The sequence below is a fragment of the Miscanthus floridulus genome, chromosome 9 (genome assembly GCF_019320115.1).
Source record: "Miscanthus floridulus cultivar M001 chromosome 9, ASM1932011v1, whole genome shotgun sequence".
Lineage (NCBI taxonomy): Eukaryota > Viridiplantae > Streptophyta > Magnoliopsida > Poales > Poaceae > Miscanthus > Miscanthus floridulus.
This window is the reverse complement of record NC_089588.1, coordinates 50,765,814-50,777,658: the sequence shown is the minus strand read 5'-3', so window position 1 is coordinate 50,777,658 and position 11,845 is coordinate 50,765,814.

Here is an 11,845-nt window from a genome sequence, read left to right as displayed (position 1 = left end):
TGAGAGTGAAAGGATTAAGATGTCTAAGAAGGAGGGGTGAATTGGGCTAATTCTTAATTTTTGCAATAATTGAACCCTACACTTAGCCCATTTCACCCCTTGTGTCTAGAATGTTTTTGTATTGTTCTCCCGTACAAAAGTTTTGCACCCTAGGTTCCAATCCTACTCTAACATGATAATTCTAGAAATGTAAAGACATGAAATGAATTGCTCAAATGTAAATGCTCAATGTAAAGAGAGGGAAAGGAACACGGCATTGTTTTTCCGGGGTATCGGAGAGTCACAAATCCCCACTAGTCCTCGTTGGAGCACCCGCGCAAGGGTGTAGCTACCCCTTGATCTACGCAAAGATCAAGTGCTCTCTACGGGCTGATTCTTTGACACTCTGTCGCGGTGAATCGCTCACAACTTGACTTGGGTCATCCACAACCTCCGTCGGATGATCACCAAGCTCATAATCACCACCGAGCCATCTAGGTGATGGCGATCACCAAGAGTAACAAGCACAAACTCTTACTTGACCAAGACAAGCCTAATGAGAAAGGTGGATGCACAATTGCTACTCCCTATGCACTAATGAGTTCCTTAATCTTGGATTATCATATCTCAATCACCTCACTAGACTCTTGCTCTCTCTTGCACTCCAAAGGTGTTTCTCGGCTGAACAAATGGGCAAGAGACCTCACATGGATGAGTGGAGTAAGTATTTATACCCCCTCATTCAAAACATAACGTTTGAAGGCTGACTCATCACTCTGTGGGTTGACCGGACGCTCCGGTCAAGGTGACCGGACGCTCCGGTTAGTTGTACCCGCCACTGTGTCAGAGAAAGCCGTTAAGTTCTGACCAGCGTCCGGTCAGCACCCACCGGACGCGCCCGGTCAAGAAAAGCCTTTCTAGAACCTCTCTGGAGTGGACCGGACGCAGGCACCCCAGCGTCTGGTGCTCCTCTACTCAGCGTCCGATCAGTACCAGACGACTACAGTTGATCAAATGAACTGACCGGACTCACCCTCAAATGCCCGGTCACAACCAGATCAGCGTCCGGTCAGTCATTTGACCCTCCATTCACTTACAAATCGAAATCCTATGTGAATGAAGTTGACTCCAATTGATCTTAGGGCTATTCCTGAGCTACCTAGTGTTAGGTTTGACGAGTGTGCACCACACCTAACCCACTAGACTCATCTAGGTCAAGCTACTAGTCCATACCCTCTTAATAGTACGGCCAAAGGAAAAACAAAGTCCTAAACTACTCTAAGTGTCTCTACAACACCAAACGACACTTAGAACTAGTTCGTCCTTACCTTGTCGTCCATCCTTTGAAAACCGAAACGATTTCCATCGACAGGAGCATGACAACCATGATTGCCTAATCAATTTCCATTAACATGACCTAACTCAAATTGTCTGTGCAAAACACACGTTAGTCATAGTAATCTCGTGTCGTCATTAATCACCGAAACCCAACTAAGGGCCTAGATACTTTCAGAGAGTCCTCATCTTTGCCACCGATTGGCTTCTTTCTTTTTGGTGAATCTTTGGCAGATTTGGTTCAAAAACTGTGGACAGAAAGACACCGTTAAAAGGAAAAAAAAGAGAGGTGACATTGACCTCGTTTCAGACACGCATGCACAGATTGATAGATGAATATTCACTTAAAAATGAAAGATAAATTTGGAGCTTGGGTATTTAGTTTGTCAACGTGATAGTTTATATAACAATCCGGCTAAAAGCACAACCAGAGGCTACGAAATAACAGATATCTTTTACTAAGATTGGAATTTATTGAAAACTAGGCTAATGCCCGTGCGTTACAACGGGATCAAGAAATTTACACTTTGACTATATATTTTCCCGGTGATTTTTGTGCTGGCACCCAAGCTTTTTTTTCGTCGGCTTCTACTTTGAGATGTGTGCGCTTCTACTTCGATATGTGTGTTCGTTGACTACTTAGATATAGGGGACTGCAACCTTGTTCGATCTGCTCAAGATAAAAAAAAGAGAGGAAAGTTCTTTGAGATCATCATATGACGCTGCACTTCACATGATCTCACAATATTTCTCATTTCAGTTCTAAAAGAGAGAGAGCAAACTTTTGCAAGTGTGAACAACCCTTACGATTTTCCAGGAAAACAGTATCCAAGTTGATACTTAAGCAAAAAAAAAAAAAACGTGGCAATGGAACAAGTACCATTGCTGGAATGTATTTGTGTTGAATTAGGGCTGAATTCTTTTTAGAAGCCTAGTTGCACGGGTGATTGTTACTAATCCTGGTTGGCAAACTACACTGATCTGAACATAATCGTGCTGATTCATTTCCCTTACAGGACACTTAGATAAAACAAAACGATACAAACCTACATAGCAACCTCTGTTCAGCAAAGGAACCCGTTGAAGCTATTATAGAGATAAAAATAAAATGGTATAAACCTGACATACAAACTACGTTGGCAATATATTTTTGGCAAAATTTGCTCAGGGACACTGCAAAAACACCTAATATGCTACTGGACACCGCCAACTCCAAAATATGCCCAATACCATTATGAAATCACAATTCTTTGCCGCTGGACACCACGTCCATTAAAATATTCATTTTCATGGTTCGAGAGAGAGAAAGGGCGGTGAATAGACTAAATTGCCCCTGCGAGTCATCTTCTACCTCTGTCCGCTAGCCATGGCTGAGGGTTATGCGCGTGGGGGGTTGGGGCAGCTTCGGCCAGGCTAAGCCGGCAACACGACAGCGCCAGGCGCTCATTGGCCCGTGGAGCTGCAAGCCGCCACGCGCAGCCGCTCCCTCCATTTCTACAGCGCCGCCCATGGCCTACTCCATCCGTTCCTGCACGCGGCCATGTCGGACGGTAGGCCGACGGCCATGGCGTGGGGTGAGCACGGCCTGGACGGGGGCGGGCGCGACCTTGCCGGGGTACGGCCATGGTGGACGGCAGCCACAACCAGGGGTGGGCGCGGCCTCGTCGGGGGCTCGCGGCCTTGCTGGGACGGGGTGGCGGCCTCGTCGGGGGCGAGTGGCGCCTGCTGGGAAGGTCGTTGCTGCACGCTTCCATGGGAGGTTTGCCGCCACCGCTGCCGTGCTTTCCAGCTAGGGGCCGAGCTGCCGTAACCGCTCCGCCCATAACCCACTCAGCCGCCCCTGCTGGCACTGGGCGCTGCCCAGGTCGCCGCCGGCAACCAGCCCCCTGCTGGCTTGCTTGGTCGGAGAAGGATGACGTCTGGATCTCGCCGGCCGGCCAGTGAACGACCAAATTGACCAACAATCAGAGGTTGAAGAAGACAGGGCAATTTAGACATTTCCCCTACCTTCTCTCTCCTCTAAACTAAAAAATAAATAAAATAATTGGTGCGGTGTGTTCTGACAAAGAACCACGAATTTGTAATGTCTGCTAGCAAATTTTGACGTTGGCTGTGTTCACTGACCAAATATGTGTTTCTCTAGTGTCCCACGGTAAAATTTCCCTATATTTTTTTATGGAATACGCAGGAGAGCTGCGTATCATTGCATTAAGAAAGGGGGTAAAAGGCTTATATAGCCATACAACAGCACACACACACCGTCTCTAGATTACATACGCGCCAGTTAAAACTGTAAAAAAGACGACCTCCCTCAACAAGCGCCGCTAAACCCCAGGTCGAGCAGCGACCAGTTCACTAATGCCTTTAGTGCCTGCCAACCTCCAGAGAGCGGCTTCTTCTTGTGCAAGGAGAAGCACCCGCTCAATCCTAGGCGAGGCACCATTGAACACAATATCATTTCTCTCCTTCCAAAGCATCCAGGCTCCTAGCATGACCAATGAATTGAATCCTCTCTTGGTTCTTTTGTCAAGAGTGCTACCGGCTTGTTGCCACCAGTCAAAGAACCCAGTGGCAGATGGCTGAGGTGCAATATCCGGGAGTGCAAAGGTGCGAAATAATTGAAACCAGAATTGCCGAGAGAAGACACAGTAACAGAGGAGGTGCTGAATGGTTTCATCCTCTTGGTCACAGAAGGGGCAATGCTCAGGATGAGGAAGACCTCTTCTAGCAAGTCTATCAGCTGTCCAACATTGATTATGTGCAACTAACCAAAGGAAGAATTTGCACTTCCTAGCCCAATTCTTCCAAATTAGAGTGCTCGGCTCAAACTGGACTGCTCCAAGGAACAAAGCCTCATATGCTGACTTAGTAGAGAATTGACCTGAAATGTCCAACTTCCACTTATGAACATCCTCAACCTCTGGCAGGAGTAATGTTTCCTGAACCAAGTCCCAAATGTCCAAGAATTCTGATAGGACCTCCACAGAATGGTGCCCCTGGATATCCTGTACCCACTGATTGTCCATTAGTGCTTCCTGAACTGTACGCTTCTTAACCCACCTCTTGGGTACAATTGCAAATAAATTGGGAGCTAATAGCTTAATAGATGACCCTTGTAACCACCGATCAGTCCAGAACTTGGTGTTCGCCCCATTGCCGACTTCCGTAGTTACAGCAGCCTCAAATAGGGCCTGTGCATTCCCATGAACCGTGACCGGGAAGGCTGCCCATGGCTTATCAGGTTTAGTTTTACCCAACCACAACCAACGGACCCTGAGTGCCCAGCCAAATCTTTGAAGGTCTAAAATGCCCAAGCCACCAAGCTCCTTTGGACGGCTCACCTTGGGCCAAGCTAATAAACAGTGACCTCCTTTTGCCTCCTTCCTGCCCCGCCACAAGAAATTACGACGAATCTTATCCACCGCCTTTAGGCACCATGGAGGAAGCTCCAAGGCAGTGGCGAAATATATTAGAACTGAGGTGAGAACCGATTGCACATATGTAGCCCGACCAGCTCGATTCATCAACTCAGATTTCCAACCTGGCAGACGGTTAGCCACCTTCTCAATCAGAGGTTATAACTGTGTCTCAGACAGCTTCTTGATAGAAAGAGGAAGGCCAAGATATTTGTAGGGAAACTCCTGAACTACACATGGAAATTGAGTTTGAACCATAGCCAAGTTTTCATTTGAGCATTGAATAGGAGAGACACTACATTTCTGAATATTTGTTCTCAGTCCTGAGGATGTGCCAAATAGCCGTAACAGTGCATCCACCATTTTCAAATCTGTGGCAACTGGGTGAAGAAACAGTACCACATCATCGGCATAAAGGGATACACGATGATGAATATTCCTAGTGGAAAATGGTTGCAGCAGCCCTTCAGTGCTTGCCTTATCAATCAATCTATTCAGGACATCCATGACAAGGATAAAAAGCATAGGAGAGAGTGGGTCACCTTGCCAAAGTCCACGCCGGTGATATAAAACCTCACCGGGGACCCCATTGAGTAGCACCCTAGTTGATGACGAGCCAAGCAAGCCGCTAATCATGTCCCGCCATTTACACCCAAAACCCTTTTCTGAAGAACCTCCAAAAGAAACGGCCAAGAAACTGAGTCGAAGGCTTTAGAGATGTCCAGCTTCAATAGAATGCGTGGCTGCTTTTGTTGATGCAAGAACCTGGCCGTCTGCTGGACAAGTAAGAAATTATCATGAATACAACACCCTTTCACGAAAGCACTTTGATTGGATGACACCAACTCATTGAGTCTTCCTGCCAAGCGGTTTGCCAACAGTTTTGTGACCAACTTAGCAAAATTGTGGATAAGACTAATTGGTCGAAAGTCCTTAACTGAGGAAGCATTAGCAGTGCTGAGTTAAGAAGCTACATGTTCCTAAAATTCCCACGCTGCACCGCTGATATAGCAGCCATTAAATCAGGTTTGATAATTGGCCAACATATCTTGTAGAAACGCCCTATGTATCCATCCGGACCTGGGGCCTTATCTGGAGGCAAATGCTTGATGGTGTTCCACACCTCATCCTCCAAAAAAGGCAGTTCCAGGTCAGTCAAATCAATTTGGCTTAAGTTCAGCTCTTCAAGGTTGATGGTCAGATCCCGCTGGCCACTTGTGCCCAACAACTGATCATAGAAATCATAAATTGCTGCAGCCTCATCCCCATGGCTAGTCAGCACCTGATCATCTACTATTATTTGTGAGATGAAATTTTTGCGCTTCCTATGATGGACATGGGCATGAAACAACGTTGTATTAGCATCCCCGTCTTTCAACCACTTAATCCTTGACCTGACCCGAGCAATTGTTCTCTGCATAGAACTCAAAGCTAGAGAATGTTTTCTCAAAGAGTGCAACAACCAAACCTCTCCTTCTGATAGCTGTTTGCTGTCCTGAGCAATTTCAAGTTGATGGATAATTTCTCTGGCAATACCAAGTTGAGCACCAATGTTTCCGATGCATTTCTGACTCCAGTTTTGTAGAGCTCGGGTAAGATATTTAAACTTCAGTGACAGAGTCTCCAGAGGACAAGCCCTTGCTTCAACTGAACCCCAGGCCTGACCAACCACTTCATGGAAACCCTCCAGTTTAGGCCAGAAAGATGCAAAGTGGAATCTGTCCTTCCCAGGCAGCATGTCATTCAGCCCTATAATTAGAGGGCAATGATCTGAGTCCATGGAGGGTGTACTTTGCAACAGACAACTTGGGAATAAATTTTCCCATTCCATGGTAGAGAAAACCCTGTCCAGCCTGCTGAGAGTGGGCGAATTACCGCCACCACTCCATGTGAATTTGCGCCCAATTAGGGGAAGTTCCTTGAGAGCCAAGTCATCCAGGGCCCGACGGAAACGACCCATCATAGCACGGTTGAGATTGGCATTGTTCTTATCTTCCTCCTTATAGATGAGGTTGAAATCCCCGGCTACCATCCATGGGCCATGACAGTGAGTGCGGATGAAGTGGAGTTCCTGTAAGAAATTGATCTTCTCCTCATTCCCTTGTGGCCCATACACACAAGTGAGCCACCATGGTTCAGTGTCAGTGGGTAGAAATTGGACAGAAACACAATGATTGTCCACCCAAAAATTCCCAGCAGTGCCTAGAGCTTGCTTCCATGCAACAAGTATCCCTCCACTAGCACCCACTGATGGTACGAATACAAAATGATAGAAATCCAGACCTAGAGTAGATAGAACAAACCACTGAGATATGCCTTCCATCTTAGTTTCTTGAAGGCAGACTATGTCAGCTCTAATGGACTGGACCAACATTCGAACAGAGTCTTGACGAGCTGAGGAATTCAGACCCCGTACGTTCCAAACAATAATCTTTGAAGGATCCATGTAACCAGTGAGAGACGACCAGGGTGCAGCTCAGGCGGTAGCCATCAGCACTCCAGGGCACTTATAGCCCTCGGGAGGGCACTTATAGCCCTCGGGAGGTGACCAGCCAAAGAGCGCAGCGAGGGCCTGAACATGAGACGCCGAGAGGGGACCGCTGAAAAGTTTGGCATAGTCTTCCATTACCTTTTGATTGACATGCTCACGCTCCAAGTCAATGCCAAGGGAACGCATGACAGTCTTGCGAGAGCCGGCATCCAAAATACCAGGGAGCTCAGCTTCCAACCCCGCAGTCCTCCTGCTTCTATGAGGAATAGAGGTGGGGGGAGGAGCCCTCGAACGTCTCTTCGGTACTGCGGGCGGCTGGGGAATTAGGCCCTCTGTGTTCTTGGAGAGCTTGTCAATAAAAGCTTTCTGTGCCTTGGTCGCTGGGGAATCAGGGCATGGCCGCCGACAGGAGTAGACGCGGATCACGGGTATCACGTCGCCTAATGGCCACGGAACGGTAGCAGGCCTTCCCACCAAGTTGGGCCTCAGAGCGCATGGCCCGCCTGGTACAATTGCAGGGCTCGCTGTAGCTTCATAGGATAGGGCAGTTGCTGAACCTGGAAATTGCGCCTCTAGAAACTTGACAGACTCCAGCAGAGGGCTGGCCCTGGCTGCACAAAATTGGGCCTCCTCTTCCACAACCATGGCGTCACATGTTTGGGCCTCCAATCCTTCAGCCCCTGGTGGGACCAGTCTGGCCTCCCGGCTTACATCCGCAGCCGCCATATTGACTTCAGGGGCGGGTCACGAGACGAGTTTCCCAATGACCGCTCCACGGGTCCCACGAAGACCTCGGGCAGCCCTTTGGTCTCGGTCGCCGCATCTGCCAGCACAGGAGGGGAGGAGTCCCGTCCGTCATCCCTACCGCCATAGGGAGAGGCCCAAACCTCATCGGAACGTCCGTCATCCCATCCGTCGCAGGGAGAGGAACGGTCCTCCTCGGAACCCACCGTGGCCGCCAGCACAGGAGGCGAGATGGCCCCTCCGTCATCACTGCCACCGCAGGGAGATAAACGATCCTCCTCGGAAATCGAGGCGCTTCGTCGGGGAACGGGTGAGCCCAGCCTAGCGTGCACCGGTCCCCATGTCACCGCGGCACCCTCCTGCGCCGCTGTCACCGGCGAATCGCGCCGCCGTCTGCGGCGCCTACGCCTGCGACCGCCGCCAGCCGGAGGCGAAGAAGAAGGGTGATCCACCGGGGGCCTACTGAAGTTATCATTGCATTACACTCAGACAAACAGAGCTTATCGGAACCAACCTGGGAAAAAAGCAAGGATTAGGATAACTGTGAATTGAACAACCACTGTCAGCCAAAATTATGATGGTTTAGTGAAAGACAAAAGCTGTAGTATTTTTCTAACGACATGGTGATGCTTTGGTGAAAATGATAAGGCTCAGACCGCAATATTGTGACCTTGCTATCTCCGCAGTCCACAAAATTGGTTTATTCAGAGTCTTCGATCTGTGCACCACCCATATTGCAGAACCCTCAGCATCACTTGTGGGCGTCATGCATGTGTTCATGCTGCTAGATTTAGTGCCGTTGCTTAGCAGATTACTGCATGATGACGGCTAGCATTAGCAAAGCTTAAGTTTGGAGTGAGATATGACATTCAGCATCTGATTTAATATATCATATTCTGGCATCCTTGCGAATCACTTAAACAGGCTCTATGCTTATGGTCCATGAGACAATTTTTCAAAAATAGGAATGTCCACTCCAAAGTAATCTTAGTGTTATATTTTTTATCTAGAATAACCAAACTTTGTGAAGCCAATATAACTTAAGTAGTCCTTTAAATAGGTTTCATGAATCATATTTATAATTTATCATCACTTCGAGAGGTTGTTTAGCAGATATAAATGGGACATAAAAATTTTCAGAAACATCGAGAGTCAACCAAATTTCAGTCCTGTAGGAACAATATTTACATATCTGCTTTGATGGTAATCTATCTACACAATGATCATTGATTCTACTCATGGCCGTAATATTTCATAGCAACAAATTGTCTGGAGTTGTTCAAGGGAAAAAGTGGGGAACTCACCTTCTATCCTTTGTCGAAGCATAAGTTCTCCGACTGAACCCCTCTTGCAAATAATGTGTGGTGATCCCCCAAAATGGAACTCCATGTTAAGGTTATGCAGTTATGCAGTTCTCGGAAACATCCACAGAACCAAAGCATAATGTCAGCCTTTACTTTGCAAGCAAAAGTCTGTATCATAAGAGAAAGAATATTACCCCGCTGAAGATGAGCAACAGACGAGTCGAGCAGAAAACGTCATCAAGAAAGACAACATGCAAAGGAAACAGCAATGATCCCATGTACCAGATCTAGATGTGTTAACCTATTAAAACTAAAGAAATTAGTACTGATTTTCATGCTTGGTCTGTAAAGTTCCCAAAGCATCAAACTTCTACATATAGATTTTGGCACATCCACCCTAAAAACAAGAATAAGGTTTCAGCCAAATATATATCTCGCTAAAAGAATAAATCTTAGATATTCTAACCGGAGGTCCCAAACGAGATCTCCACAATAATCCTCAATAGACATGCTAGGAAAAAATAAACGGAAATGCTCAGCCATGGGCGTCAGTCCCGTCAGACGTCGCTCCCAGTCCTGCCTCCCTCCTGTGCTGTCAGCGGACTAGCCTCCAAAAAAAACAAAAAATCCCCACTCGGGCTGTGGTGTCCTCCTCAGCTGCTCCAAGCCCCTCACCGCACCTCCGGCCAACCTTGCCGCTGCAAGGTCCCACATGAAAGGTCCTAATATGGCTAGAGGGGGTGAATAGCCTATTTAAAAATCTATAAATCAACTAGAGCAATTTGATTAGTATAACAAATAGCGAAATACAAACTTGCTCTAGCTCTACAAGGGTTGCAAGCTACCTATCCACAAGTGAGATAACTCAATGACACGAGCAATCCACTAGAGTTACTTTTCGACGCTCCACCGGGGAAGGCACACGACCCCTCACAATCACCACGATCGGAGCCGGAGACAATCACCAACCACCGCTCAACGATCCTCGCTGCTCCAAGCCGTCTAGGTGGCGGCAACCACCAAGAGTAACAATTGAATCCCACAGCGAAACACGAATACCAAGTGCCTCTAGATGCAATCACTCAAGCAATGCACTTGGATTCTCTCCCAATCTCACAAAGATGATGAATCAATGATGGAGATAAGTGGGAGGGCTTTGGCTAAGCTCACAAGGTTGCTATGTCAATGCAAATGGCCAAGAGAGTGAGCTTGAACTGGCCATGGGTCTTAAATACAAGCCCCCACGAAATAGAGCCATTGGCTCCTCAGTCCACTGAAAAATGGGATGACCGGACGCACAGGTCAGATCGATCAGACGCTGGACCCCCAGCGTCCGGTCGCGCGATGTGTGCCACGTGTCCCCTGCTTCAAACACAGATCGCCCGATCTCAATGGTCATTAGTACATTTAAGTTGTGACCGGACGCGCTGCTTCGAAGTGACCGGACGCTGGACCTCAGCGTCCGGTCATTTCCAGTAAGCATCTAGAAGCGAAAAATCACGACCGGACGCGTCCGGTCGTGCCCGACCGGACTCACCCAGCATCCGGTCACTCAGCATCTCCTCTATGCACCGCATATGTCATCATACGTCATACTAACCGGACTCAGCCCCTGAGCATTCGGTCATTTCTCCCGCCAGCGTCCGGTCGTGAGACCGAAACAGCGCGCTCACTACTGCCACTGACCGGACGCGCCGGTCCTACCGAGACCAGCGTCCGGTCACTTACAGTGACCTCCGTTCACCTAGGTTTAGCCACCGGACATGTCCGTTATGCTCTGTGAAACCCTATCTTTCCTGTACAGTGCGCCGGTGAAGTTTCTAACCCATGCTCAAATGTGCCAACCACCAAGTGTATCGCCTTGTGCACATGTGTTAGCATATTTTCACAAACATTTTCAAGGGTGTTAGCACTCCACTAGATCCTAAATGCATATGCAATGAGTTAGAGCATCTAGTGGCACTTTGATAACCGCATTTCGATACGAGTTCCACCCCTCTTAATAGTATGGCTATCAATCCTAAATGTGATCACACTCACTAAGTGTCTCGATCACTAAAATAAAATGGCTCCTACAATTTATACCTTTGCCTTGAGCCTTTTATTTTTCTCTTTCTTCTTTTCAAGTCCAAACACTTGATCATCACCATGGAATCACCATCATCATGTCATGATCTTCATTTTCTTCACCACTTGGAATGTGCTACCTATCTCATGATCACTTGATAAACTAGGTTAGCACTTAGGGTTTCATCAATTCAGCAAAACCAAACTAGAGCTTTCAATCTCCCCCTTTTTGGTAATTGATGACAACCCTTTCACAAAGATATGAATTGAAATTCAATTGAATCCGTGTTGCTTGCCCAAGCATATTTACCATGTGTAAAAGGATATGGACAAGTTTCATGAACCCCAAATGGTAGCAATTGCTCCTCCTACATATGTGCTAAGAGTTTGGATGGTAGCTTGCACATGTGCTTAGATAGGAAATATAGGAGACAATGTCTACCAAATGATGCTAAGGTATAAGAGATGGACCTTTGAAGCATGATACCAATCGGAGTGCACCAATATAC